This window comes from Oncorhynchus tshawytscha, linkage group LG19 (assembly GCF_018296145.1).
Source record: "Oncorhynchus tshawytscha isolate Ot180627B linkage group LG19, Otsh_v2.0, whole genome shotgun sequence".
Taxonomy (NCBI): domain Eukaryota; kingdom Metazoa; phylum Chordata; class Actinopteri; order Salmoniformes; family Salmonidae; genus Oncorhynchus; species Oncorhynchus tshawytscha.
Window position 1 is genome coordinate 57,394,121 of NC_056447.1, and position 13,347 is coordinate 57,407,467.

Here is a 13,347-nt window from a genome sequence, read left to right on the forward strand (position 1 = left end):
CAGCGGGGAGGAGATGTTGTTGCCTACCCTCACCACCTGGGGGCGGCCCGTCGGGAAGTCCAGTACCCAGTTGCACAGGGCGGGGTCGAGACCCAGGGTCTCGAGCTTGATGATGAGTTTGGAGGGTACTATGGTGTTAAATGCTGAGCTGTAGTCGATGAACAGCATTCTCACATAGGTATTCCTCTTGTCCAGATGGGTTAGGGCAGTGTGCAGTGTGGTTGAGATTGCATCGTCTGTGGACCTATTTGGGCGGTAAGCAAATTGGAGTGGGTCTAGGGTGTCAGGTAGGGTGGAGGTGATATGGTCCTTGACTAGTCTCTCAAAGCACTTCATGATGATGGAAGTGAGTGCTACGGGGCGGTAGTCGTTTAGTTCAGTTACCTTAGCTTTCTTGGGAACAGGAACAATGGTGGCCCTCTTGAAGCATGTGGGAACAGCAGACTGGTATAGGGATTGATTGAATATGTCCGTAAACACACTGGCCAGCTGGTCTGCGCATGCTCTGAGGGCGCGGCTGGGGATGCCGTCTGGGCCTGCAGCCTTGCGAGGGTTAACACGTTTAAATGTCTTACTCACCTCGGCTGCAGTGAAGGAGAGACCGCATGTTTTCATTGCAGGCTGTGTCAGTGGCACTGTATTGTCCTCAAAGCGGGCAAAAAAGTTATTTAGTCTGCCTGGGAGCAAGACATCCTGGTCCGTGACTACACACACTTCTTTTTAAATGTAAATAAAATTTGCTACGGCAGCCATTTTGTTTTAAAAGAACCAGGTAGATAAAGTTGTCAAGGTCTTAATACAGTGGCTTGTATGGTTACAGAGATACGGACCAGGAACTGATGTCCGCTAGAGAGGACATCACCCCTGTAAATAAAAAGAAACACACACAAAAAAATGTTTTACTTAAATAGAAGCTGAGATGTTTCACTGTGTGACAGTTGTACTTATAGACCCTGTCATAAAAACAAAATGACATTTAGACAAACACAGTGAGAGAGCAATGGAGTGGGAGGATTCTGGGCTCCCCAGCTAATGTTAGTTAACTAGCTAGCTAGTTGGCTACATCGTTGACACTGGAGCTAGCTTAGCCATCATATCTCATGGCAACTTAATATGATAGCTAATTAGCTATTGCCACACACATCTGATTAAATTATTCACTCTTTATACGCCAATGACAAGGTGGCTAGTTGGCCAACAAGCAGAGATCATACGGGGGGAGCTAAACACAGGAGATGAAAAGTTCTGTCAGATTCTGGGTTAGCCAAAGCAAGCTAGCTAGTTAGCTTCCTAGCCGTTTGATTTGCAGTCGCCCTCACAACACAATTTCAACAGCAGAATGAAAGTATATCAGTAAAATACTTGTCTTACTCCAGAAATATACACAACATGCCCAAAGGTCTGTGGACATCTGCTCGTCGAACAACTCATTCCAAAATCATGGGCATTAAAATGGAGTTGGTCACTGATGTTGGGCGATTAGGCCTGTCTCGCAGACGGCATTCCAATTCATCCCAAAAGGTGTTCGATGTGGGGTTGAGGTCAGGGCTCTGTGCAGACCAGTCAAGTTCTTCCACGTGGATCTTGACAAACCATTTCTGTATGGACCTCGCTTTGTGCAACCGGGCATTGTCATGCTGAAACAGGAAAGGGCCTTCCTCAAACTGGGCATTGTCATGCTGAAACAGGAAAGGGCCGTCCCCAAACTGTGCCACAAAGTTGGAAGCACATAATTTTGTAATTATTTATTTAATTTCACCTTTATTTAACCAGGTCGGCCAGTTGAGAACAAGTTGAGAACAAGTTCTCATTTATAACTGCGACCTGGCCAAAATGAAGCAAAACAGTGCGACACAAACAACAACACAGAGTTACACATAAACAAACGTACAGTCAATAACACAATAGAAAGATATATGTACAGTGTGTGGAAATGTAGAAGAGTAGTGAGGAAGGTAATAAATAGGCCATAGAGGTGAAAATAATTACAATATAGCATTAATACTGGAGTGATAGATGAGTAGATGATGATGTGCAAGTAGAGATACTGGGGTGCAAGAGGGTAAGTAATAATATGGGGATGAGGTAGTTGGGTGGGCTATTTACAGATGGGCTGTGTACAGGTACAGTGATCTGTGAGCTGCTCTAACAGCTGATACTTAAAGTTATTGAGGGAGATGTAAGACTCCAGCTTCAGAGATTTTTGCAATTCGTTCCAGTCATTGGCAGCAGAGAACTGGAAGGAAAGGTGGCCAAAGGAGGTGTTGGCTTTGGGGATGACCAGTGAGATATACCTGCTGGAGCGCGTGCTACGTGTTGCTATGGTTGCTATGGTGACCAGTGAGCTGAGATAAGGCGGGGCTTATAGATGACCTGGAGTCAGTGGGTTTGACAATGGATGTGTAGTGAGGGCCAGCCAATGAGAGAATAGAGGTTGCAGTGGTGGGTAGTATATGGGTCTTTGGTGACAAAACTGATGCACTGTGATAGACTGCCTCCAGTTTGCTGAGTAGAGTATTGAGGGCTATTTTGTAAATGACATCACCGAAGACAAGGATCGGTGGGATGGTCAGTTTTACGAGGTTATGTTTGGCAGTATGAGTGAAGGATGCTTTGTTGTGAAATAGGAAGCAGATTCTAGATTTAATTTTGGATTGGAGATGTTTGATGTGAGTCTGGAAGGAGAGTTTACAGTCTAACCAGACACCTAGGTATTTGTAGTTGTCCACATATTCTAAGTCAGAGCCGTCCAGAGTAGTGATGTTGGATGGGCGGGCAGGTGCTGGTAGCGATCAGTTGAAGAGCATGCATTTAGTTTTACTTGCATTTAAAAGCATTTGGAGGCCACGGAAGGAGAGTTGTATGGCATTGAAGCTCGTCTGGAGGTTAGTTAACACAGTGTCCAAGGAAGGGCCAGAAGTATACAGAATGGTGTCGTCTGCGTAGAGGTGGATCAGGGAATCACCAGCAGCAGGAGCGACATCATTGTAACATCATTTCTCTGTATACAGAGAAAAGAGAATGTTATTGTATGCTGTTAAGATTTCCCTTCACTGGAACTAAGGGGCCTGAACCATGAAAAACAGCCCCAGACCATTATTCCTCCTCCACCAGACTTTACAGATGGCACTATACTTCTGGCATCCGCCAAACCCAGATTAGTCTGTCAGACTGCCAGTTTTAATAAGGCATCCTGCAGCTCAAGAGTGTTTCAGCATTTCATTCCTGATGCTGTCAGGGTCATACTTTTCCAGGTTTAACATTATTTTAAGACTATTTTTTTAAAGATTATATAAGACTAAGTTCAACCTGTGTCATCTGGTAGTCAATTGGGTTCTGGTTGTTTTCAATTGTGTGTTCTAGGGAGCTTTTCTTGCAAGGTTAAAATAAGGTATTTTGATGGTATTTTTCCATAGAGACTTTCAATGTGAGCAAAGGTCTACAATTTGAATGGTTGTCATTCCTCTGTTTTCCATTTAGACAGCTCCATATCTCCCAGAACTGGTTTGCATCAATTCCATCTCTCTCAGAGTTTTCAAAATGCTTCAGTTTCTTCCATATTAGGTTTAGTTTGTATTGTTGTTGCCCAACGTCTCTGTGGTTGGCGATGTTTTCTATTTGATAAAGATCTTATATTTTGTTTCTCTCATGAGATTTACGTTCGGCATCAAACCATTTTCTCCTTTTTTTTTTTAGGTTTCCAATCAGAACAGTTTTCCCTTTTGCTTTATGATAGATCTCATTTTATTTGTTCATAAATGTATATCAGGAAGGATTGGACTGAATGTACTTGAAAGGAATTCATTGATTCAGGTTGTAATTTATGGGCAGTGCAATGCTGTGTTGAAGTGTGTTGTGCTTGTCAGGGGCCCATCTGTGCGTTTTATTCAGATTAATCAGGGCTCTGTTTGTGTGGTCTAGCAACTTCATTTATTCTGTGTTTTTGTTTCATTTCACCAATTTCTCAAATAGGAGGTTTTCATTTCTGTAACAATCTGATTGATGTCCCTGTGTGTTTGGATAATAGTGTTGTTGAGTGTCTTCAACAGCTGACATAAGGAACTTTTTTTCTGGGCTCAGTTCTTGGGTTTCCAGTGCTTTGAATTGGTAAGGATGTTTTGGGTTTTCATTTCAAATGGTGCCGAAATGTTAGTGTCCTTTTCTTTATATTTACATTTCAAGGGGATCGTCTGAGTTCCGTTCTGCTTTGCATTATTTGGTTCTTTCTTTTGGATATTTCGGATAATTCTGCAGTAATTCTGTATTTGTGACTGTGTTTTTCTCCCAATGCTAATAATCCTAATTACAGGTTGGACCCCAACATCACTTCCATATTATGAGATTGGTCAAATTACACTGTTGAATATTTTGCACCAGATTTGGATAGGAATATTTGAGAATTGTATTTTTATGGAGTACAATTCTTTGCAGGCCTTTTCTTTTAGTACATTCACTGCCAGACCAAATCCACCAGAGGCCCTGGATGTTACTTCCACATAGTTGGACATGTTCAACCATGGTATTTCCTGTCCCAGGTAGTTGGTTCAGCCATGGTATTTCCTGTCCCAGGTAGTTGGACATGTTCAACCATGGTATTTCCTGTCCCAGGTAGTTGGTTCAACCATGGTATTTCCTGTCCCAGGTAGTTGGTTCAAACATGGTATTTCCTGTCCCAGGTAGTTGGACATGTTCAACCATGGTATTTCCTGTCCCAGGTAGTTGGACATGTTCAACCATGGTATTTCCTGTCCCAGGTAGTTGGACATAATCAACCATGGTATTTCCTGTCCCAGGTAGTTGGACATGATCAACCATGGTATTTCCTGTCCCAGGCAGTTGGACATGATCAACCATGGTATTTCCTGTCCCAGGTAGTTGGACATGATCAACCATGGTATTTCCTGTCCCAGGTAGTTGGACATGTTCAACCATGGTATTTCTTGTCCCAGGTAGTTGGACATGATCAACCATGGTATTTCCTGTCCCAGGTAGTTGGACATGTTCAACCATGGTATTTCTTGTCCCAGGTAGTTGGACATGTTCAACCATGGTATTTCCTGTTCTAGGTAGTTGGACATGTTCAACCATGGTATTTCCTGTTCTAGGTAGTTGGACATGTTCAACCATGGTATTTCCTGTCCCAGGCAGTTGGACATGATCAACTATGGTATTTCTTGTCCCAGGTAGTTGGACATGATCAACCATGGTATTTCTTGTCCCAGGTAGTTGGACATGTTCAACCATGGTATTTCTTGTCCCAGGTAGTTGGACATGATCAACCATGGTATTTCCTGTCCCAGGTAGTTGGACATGTTCAACCATGGTATTTCCTGTTCTAGGTAGTTGTACCATTGGACATGATCAACCATGGTATTTTCTCATTTGAAGGAGTGCCTACTGCTCTGATTCCTGGACTATTTCTGGAAAATCACTGAATGTTGATTGTCCAGTTGATGTTGTATTCCCAAAGATTGTGAAGTTGTTCCTGTTGACCTTGATCTGTTGGTGACCGTAGAACAAGGTCATCTGGGTAGAGATTAATCAGTGTACAGGGCTCTGTTTGTGTGGTGGAGAAGTCTTTTCAAAAATACATTAATCTGACAGTGAACACATACTCTCTCTCTCTCTCTCTCTGTCTCTCTCTCTCTCTGTCTCTCTGTCTCTCTCTCTCTCTGTCTCTCTCTCTCTCTCTGTCTCTGTCTTTCTCTCTCTGTCTCTCTCTCTGTCTCTCTCTGTCTCTCTCTGTCTCTCTCTCTCTCTTCCTCTCTCTCTCTCAATTCAATTCAATTCAAGGGCTTTATTGGCATGGGAAACATGTGTTAACATTGCCAAAGCAAGTGAGGTAGACAACATACAAAGTGAATATATAAAGTGAAAAACAACAAAAATTAACAGTAAACATTACACATACAGAAGTTTCAAAACAGTAAAGACATTACAAATGTCATATTATATATATATACAGTGTTTTAACAATGTACAAATGGTTAAAGGACACAAGATAAAATAAATAAGCATAAATATGGGTGTATTTACAATGGTGTTTGTCCTTCACTGGTTGCCCTTTTCTCGTGGCAACAGGTCACAAATCTTGCTGCTGTGATGGCACACTGTGGAATTTCACCCAGTAGATATGGGAGTTCTCTCTGGCTCTCTCTCTGTCTCTCTCTCTCTCTCTCTGTCTCTCTCTCTCTTCCTCTCTCTCTCTGTCTCTCTCTCTTTCTCCCTCTCTCTATCTCTCTGTCTCTCTCTCTCTTTCTCCCTCTCTCTCTATCTCTCTGTCTCTCTCTCTCTCTCCCTCTCTGTCTCTCTCTCTCTCTCTTTCTCCCTCTCTCTCTCTCTCTGTCTCTCTCTCCCTCTCTGTCTCTCTCTCTCTCTCTCTGTCTCTCTCTCTCTATCTCTGTCTCTCTGTCTCTCTGTCTCTATCTCTCTGTCTCTATCTCTGTCTCTCTGTCTCTCTGTCTCTCTCTCTCTCTTCTCTGTCTCTCTATCTCTCTATCTCTCTATCTCTCTCTCTCTATCTCTCTGTCTCTCTCTCTCTATCTCTGTCTCTCTGTCTCTCTGTCTCTCTCTCTCTATCTCTCTATCTCTCTCTCTCTATCTCTGTCTCTCTGTCTCTCTGTCTCTCTCTCTCTATCTCTCTGTCTCTCTCTCTCTATCTCTATCTCTCTATCTCTGTCTCTCTGTCTCTCTGTCTCTCTCTCTCTATCTCTCTGTCTCTCTCTCTCTATCTCTGTCTCTCTGTCTCTCTGTCTCTATCTCTCTGTCTCTATCTCTGTCTCTCTGTCTCTCTGTCTCTCTCTCTCTATCTCTCTGTCTCTCTATCTCTCTATCTCTCTATCTCTCTCTCTATCTCTCTGTCTCTCTCTCTCTATCTCTGTCTCTCTGTCTCTCTGTCTCTCTGTCTCTCTCTCTATCTCTCTGTCTCTCTATCTCTCTATCTCTCTCTCTCTATCTCTCTGTCTCGCTCTTCTATCTCTGTCTCTCTGTCTCTCTGTCTCTCTCTCTCTCTCTCTATCTCTCTGTCTCTCTCTCTCTATCTCTCTGTCTCTCTCTCTTCCTCTCTATCTCTCTGTCTCTCTCTCTCTATCTCTCTGTCTCTCTCTCTCTATCTCTGTCTCTCTCTCTCCCTCTCTCTCTCTCTCTTCCTCTCTCTCTCTCTGTCTCTCTCTGAACACCAGACTAAAGAGGCTACTCTGTCATTTTCAAAATAGAAATGCATAAATGCACAAAATGTTCATGCTAGATATTATATAAGACAGACGACTTGTTTAATCAATCAAAGACAGTAAGACATATGATCATTAAAAAGGAAAAGCCGAAACATGTTGTTTCATGCGGTGTAATAGTTTAGCAAATTAATGTGCACTAAATAGCATTAGAAAAATGAACTAGTGAGGTGAACGCTGCCAAACACAAACTAAAGTTATGATTACATCATCTATCTTCAAGAATACAAAGTGAGAGCGTCCCAAATAGAACCCTATTCCCTATGTAGTGTACTACTTTAGACCAGAGCCCTATAGAACCCTATTCCCTATATAGTGCACTACTTTAGACCAGAGCCCTATAGAACCCTATTCCCTATATAGTGCACTACTTTAGACCAGAGCCCTATATAGTGCACTACTAAAGACCAGAGCCCTATATAGGGAATAGGGCACCATTTGGGAGCTATCTGTCAGATTAATATACCAGTGTGCTTTATCATTCAGACCAGAAGCTTCTCTCTCTCTCTCTGTCTCTTGATCTCACCCCTCTTTCTCTCTCTCTCTCTCTCTCTCTCTCACACTCCCTCTCTGTCTCTTGATCTCACCCCTCTTTCTCTCTCTCACTTCCTCTCTCTCTCTCTCTCTCTCTCTCCATCTCTCTCTGTCTCTTGATCTCACCCCTCTTTCTCTCGCTCCCTCTCTCTCTCACTCCCTCTCTGTCTCTTGATCTCACCCCTCTTTCTCTCTCTCTCTCGCTCCCTCTCTCTCTGTCTCTAGATCTCACCCTTCTTTCTCTCTCTCACTTCCTCTCTCTCTCTCTCTCTCTCTCTCTCTCTCCCTCTCTCTCTGTAGATAGATTATCTGAGCAGAATTGCTCTCTACAGATTAGACCAGTGAGCTGTGCAAATTGCTGTCTTTTACCGATAACTAATGGGAGCGGCGCATATTAAATAAACCATTGGTGTCCTTCTAGTTTGTAACCATTTACATTACATGTGTGTATGGTGCACAGAGAGAGAGACAGTCTGCATTTCCCTTAATAATATATTAAAAACACTTTAATAATAGAACACACCTGTCGTATCAAAAATTATTCTTTAATATGGAACAAAACCAGAGCTGAGATCCTGGAGGTCTGGAGGTCTGGAGTTCTGGAGGTCTGGAGTTCTGGAGGTCTGGAGTTCTGGAGGTCTGGAGTTCTGGAGGTCTGGAGTTCTGGAGGTTCTGGAGGTCTGGAGGTCTGGAGGTTCTGGAGGTTCTGGAGGTCTGGAGGTCTGGAGGTCTGGAGTTCTGGAGGTCTGGAGGTTCTGGAGGTCTGGAGGTGACTAGAGGGGAAATATGGCCTCGCAGACAGCCCCCTTCAGTGGGACCCAGAGGGCCTGGAGGTCTGGAGGTGACTAGAGGGGAAATATGGCCTCGCAGACAGCCCCCTTCAGTGGGACCCAGAGGACCTGGAGGTCTGGAGGTGACTAGAGGGGAAATATGGCTGGAGCCCCCTTCAGTGGGACCCAGAGGGCCTGGAGGTCTGGAGGTGACTAGAGGGGAAATATGGCCTTTCAAAACAAAGTGGGAAAGAGGACCTGGAGGTCTGAAGGTCCTGGAGGTCTGGAGGTGTGGAGGTGACAAAAATATGCAAAACAAATGAAAAAACAGTTCTTCACACACTGTTACACAAAAACAAAACCTTAAAACACACACACACACACACACACACACACACACTGTACACACACACACTCACACATACATACATACTGTACACACACACACACCAACAGTCAAAATAGAAACCAAAAACAACATTACTTGTTATTGTTGTTTATCACATTCAGTTATATATCAGAATAATGCTTTACTCCATACATGCTAGAGATGAGTATACACAATAAGGGTTTAAACCAGGGGTGACCTTTAACCCCTCTACACCACATCCACTGAAGGGGTGACCTTTAACCCCTCTACACTACATCCACTGAAGGGGTGACCTTTAACCCCTCTACACCACATCCACTGAAGTGGTGACCTTTAACCCCTCTAACCACATCTACTGAAGTGGTGACAACCCCTCTACACATCCACTGAAGTGGTGACCTTTAACCCCTCTACACCACATCTACTGAAGTGGTGACCTTTAACCCCTCTACACTACATCTACTGAAGGGGTGACCTTTAACCCCTCTACACTACATCTACTGAAGGGGTGACCTTTAACCCCTCTACACCACATCCACTGAAGTGGTGACCTTTAACCCCTCTACACCACATCTACTGAAGTGGTGACCTTTAACCCCTCTACACTACATCTACTGAAGGGGTGACCTTTAACCCCTCTACACCACATCTACTGAAGGGGTGACCTTTAACCCCTCTACACCACATCTACTGAAGGGGTGACCTTTAACCCCTCTACACTACATCTACTGAAGGGGTGACCTTTAACCCCTCTACACCACATCTACTGAAGGGGTGACCTTTAACCCCTCTACACCACATCTACTGAAGGGGTGACCTTTAACCCCTCTACACCACATCTACTGAAGTGGTGACCTTTAACCCCTCTACACCACATCTACTGAAGTGGTGACCTTTAACCCCTCTACACTACATCTACTGAAAGGGTGACCTTTAACCCCTCTACACCACATCTACTGAAGGGGTGACCTTTAACCCCTCTACACTACATCTACTGAAGGGGTGACCTTTAACCCCTCTACACCACATCTACTGAAGGGGTGACCTTTAACCCCTCTACACCACATCTACTGAAGGGGTGACCTTAAACCCCTCTACACTACATCTACTGAAGGGGTGACCTTTAACCCCTCTACACTACATCTACTGAAGGGGTGACCTCTAACCCCTCTACACCACATCTACTGAAGGGGTGACCTTTACGGGAGGTCGTCTGGCTGAACTCACCTTAACACCTCTACACTACGTCTACTGACTAAATAGTATGTTCAACGGAGATAGTTCTTGTCCAGAACTAGGTTTAATCTGGATCCGGGGAAACTGGCCCAGAGGATCCAATATAACTTTAGGTGAGCCTGCTCAACAATAGCATTTACTATACTCACCACTGGTCTGTACCTGAACAACCAGGTAACAACTACAGTATGTCCAGAGTTCAAAATACAACACCTTTAATCCCAAGGTAAACCAGGGACCAACGCATCGCCACTCACCTCACGTCAGGAGGAGCAATGTCACACATTAAGACTGACACAGAGAGATGGAGGGACTGGGAGAACGACGAAGAACAAACAAGCGAGTCAGATCAACAACAATATTTAGCTAATCCTTAGGCAAACTGCTCGGACCTCTTATGCCAAGAAATATTTCAGTTATTGTTATGAGGGAAGGAGGGATGAAGGGAGGAGGGGAGAGAAGGGAGATGGAGGGAAGGAGGGGAGGGAAGGGAGATGGAGGGAGGGGGAATGGCAGGTTGTGACAATGATGAAGTCGGGTAGGTCAAATGAATAAACTTGTCAGAGAAAAGATGAACAAATGAAACCCTATTCCCTACAGTGCACTACTTAATACCAGGGAACCCTATTACCTATAGTGCACTACTTCAGACTAGGGAACCCTATTCCCTACAGTGCACTACTAAATATCAGGGAACCCTATTCCCTATAGTGCACTACTTCAGACCAGGGAACCCTATTCCCTATAGTGCACTACTTAATACCAGGGAACCCTATTCCCTACAGTGCACTACTTAATACCAGGGAACCCTATTACCTATAGTGCACTACTTCAGACTAGGGAACCCTATTCCCTACAGTGCACTACTAAATACCAGGGAACCCTATTCCCTATAGTGCACTACTTCAGACCAGGGAACCCTATTCCCTATAGTGCACTACTTCAGACCAGGGAACCCTATTCCCTATAGTGCACTACTTCAGACCAGGGCCCATAAGGCTCTGGTCAAAGTAGTGCACTATAGCCTCCCGAGTGGTGCAGTGGTCTAAGGCCATTAGAGATTCTGGGTTTGCGTCCAGGCTCTGTCGCAGCCGGCCGCGACCGGGGGACACATGGGGCGGCGCACAATTGGCCCAGCGTCGTCCGGGTTAGGGGAGGTTTTGGCCGGCACGGATGTCCTTGTCCCATCGCCCGCTAGCGACTCCTGTGGCGGGCCGGGAGCAGTGCACGCTGACACGGTCGCCAGGTGTACGGCGTTTCCTCCGACACATTGGTGCGGCTGGCTTCCGGGTTGGATGGGCATTGTGTCAAGGAGCAGTGCGGCTTGGTTGTGTTGTGTTTCGGAGGACGCATGGCTCTCAACCTTCGCATCTCCCGAGTCCGTATGGGAGCTGCAGCGATGAGACAAGACTGTAACTACCAATTGGGTACCACGAAATTGGGGACAAAAAGACATATAAATACAAAAATACAAAAAAAGAGTGGACTATATAGGGGAAAACCTGCTATTTGGAATGCAGGCAGTCTATATGCAGTCTATAAGGAGTTACTGTCCCTGTTACTGACTCAGATGACAGTTACTGTCCCTGTTACTGACTCAGATAACAGTTACTGTCCCTGTTACTGTCTGAGATAACAGTTACTGTCCCTGTTACTGTTACTGTCTGAGATAACAGTTACTGTCTGAGATAACAGTTACTGTCCCTGTTACTGACACAGATATCTGTTACTGTCCCTGTTACTGTCTGAGATAACAGTTACTGTCCCTGTTACTGTTACTATCTGAGATAACAGTTACTGTCTGAGATAACAGTTACTGTCCCTGTTACTGACTCAGATATCTGTTACTGTCCCTGTTACTGTCTGGGATAACAGTTACTGTCCCTGTTATTGTCTGAGATAACAGTTACTGTCTGAGATAACAATTACTGTCCCTGTTACTGTCTGGGATAACAGTTACTGTCCCTGTTATTGTCTGAGATAACAGTTACTGTCCCTGTTATTGTCTGAGATAACAGTTACTGTCCCTGTTACTGTCTGAGATAACAATTACTGTCCCTGTTACTGTCTGAGATAACAGTTACTGTCCCTGTTACTGTCTGAGATAACAATTACTGTCCCTGTTACTCACTCAGATAACAGTTACTGTCCCTGTTACTGTCTGGGATAACAGTTACTGTCCCTGTTATTGTCTGAGATAACAGTTACTGTCTGAGATAACAATTACTGTCCCTGTTACTGTCTGGGATAACAGTTACTGTCCCTGTTATTGTCTGAGATAACAGTTACTGTCCCTGTTACTGTCTGAGATAACAATTACTGTCCCTGTTACTGTCTGAGATAACAGTTACTGTCCCTGTTACTGTCTGAGATAACAATTACTGTCCCTGTTACTGTCTGAGATAACAATTACTGTCCCTGTTACTGTCTGAGATAACAATTACTGTCCCTGTTACTGTCTGAGATAACAATTACTGTCCCTGTTACTGTCTGAGATAACAGTTACTGTCCCTGTTACTGTCTGGGATAACAGTTACTGTCCCTGTTATTGTCTGAGATAACAGTTACTGTCCCTGTTACTGTCTGAGATAACAATTACTGTCCCTGTTACTGTCTGAGATAACAGTTACTGTCCCTGTTACTGTCTGAGATAACAGTTACTGTCTGAGATAACAGCTACTGTCCCTGTCCCTGTTACTGTCTGGGACAGTAACTGTTCTCCATACTGTTCTCCATACTGTTCTAGACACTGTTCTCTATACTGTTCTCTATACTGTTCTCCATACTGTTCACCATACTGTTCTCCACACTGTTCTCCATACTGTTCTCCATACTGTTCTCCATACTGTTCACCATACTGTTCTCCACACTGTTCTCCATACTGTTCTCTATACTGTTCTCCATACTGTTCTCTATGCTGTTCTCTGTGCTGTTCTCTATACTGTTCCCCATACTGTTCTCTATATGTTCTCAATACTGTTCTCCATGCTGTTCTCCATACTGTTCTCTATACTGTTCCCCATACTGTTCTCTATACTGTTCTCCATACTGTTCTCCATACTGTTCTCTATACTGTTCTCTATACTGTTCTACATACTGTTCTCCATTCTGTTCTCTATACTGTTCCCCATACTGTTCTCTATACTGTTCTCCATACTGTTCTCTATACTGTTCTCTATACTGTTCTCCATACTGTTCTCTATACTGT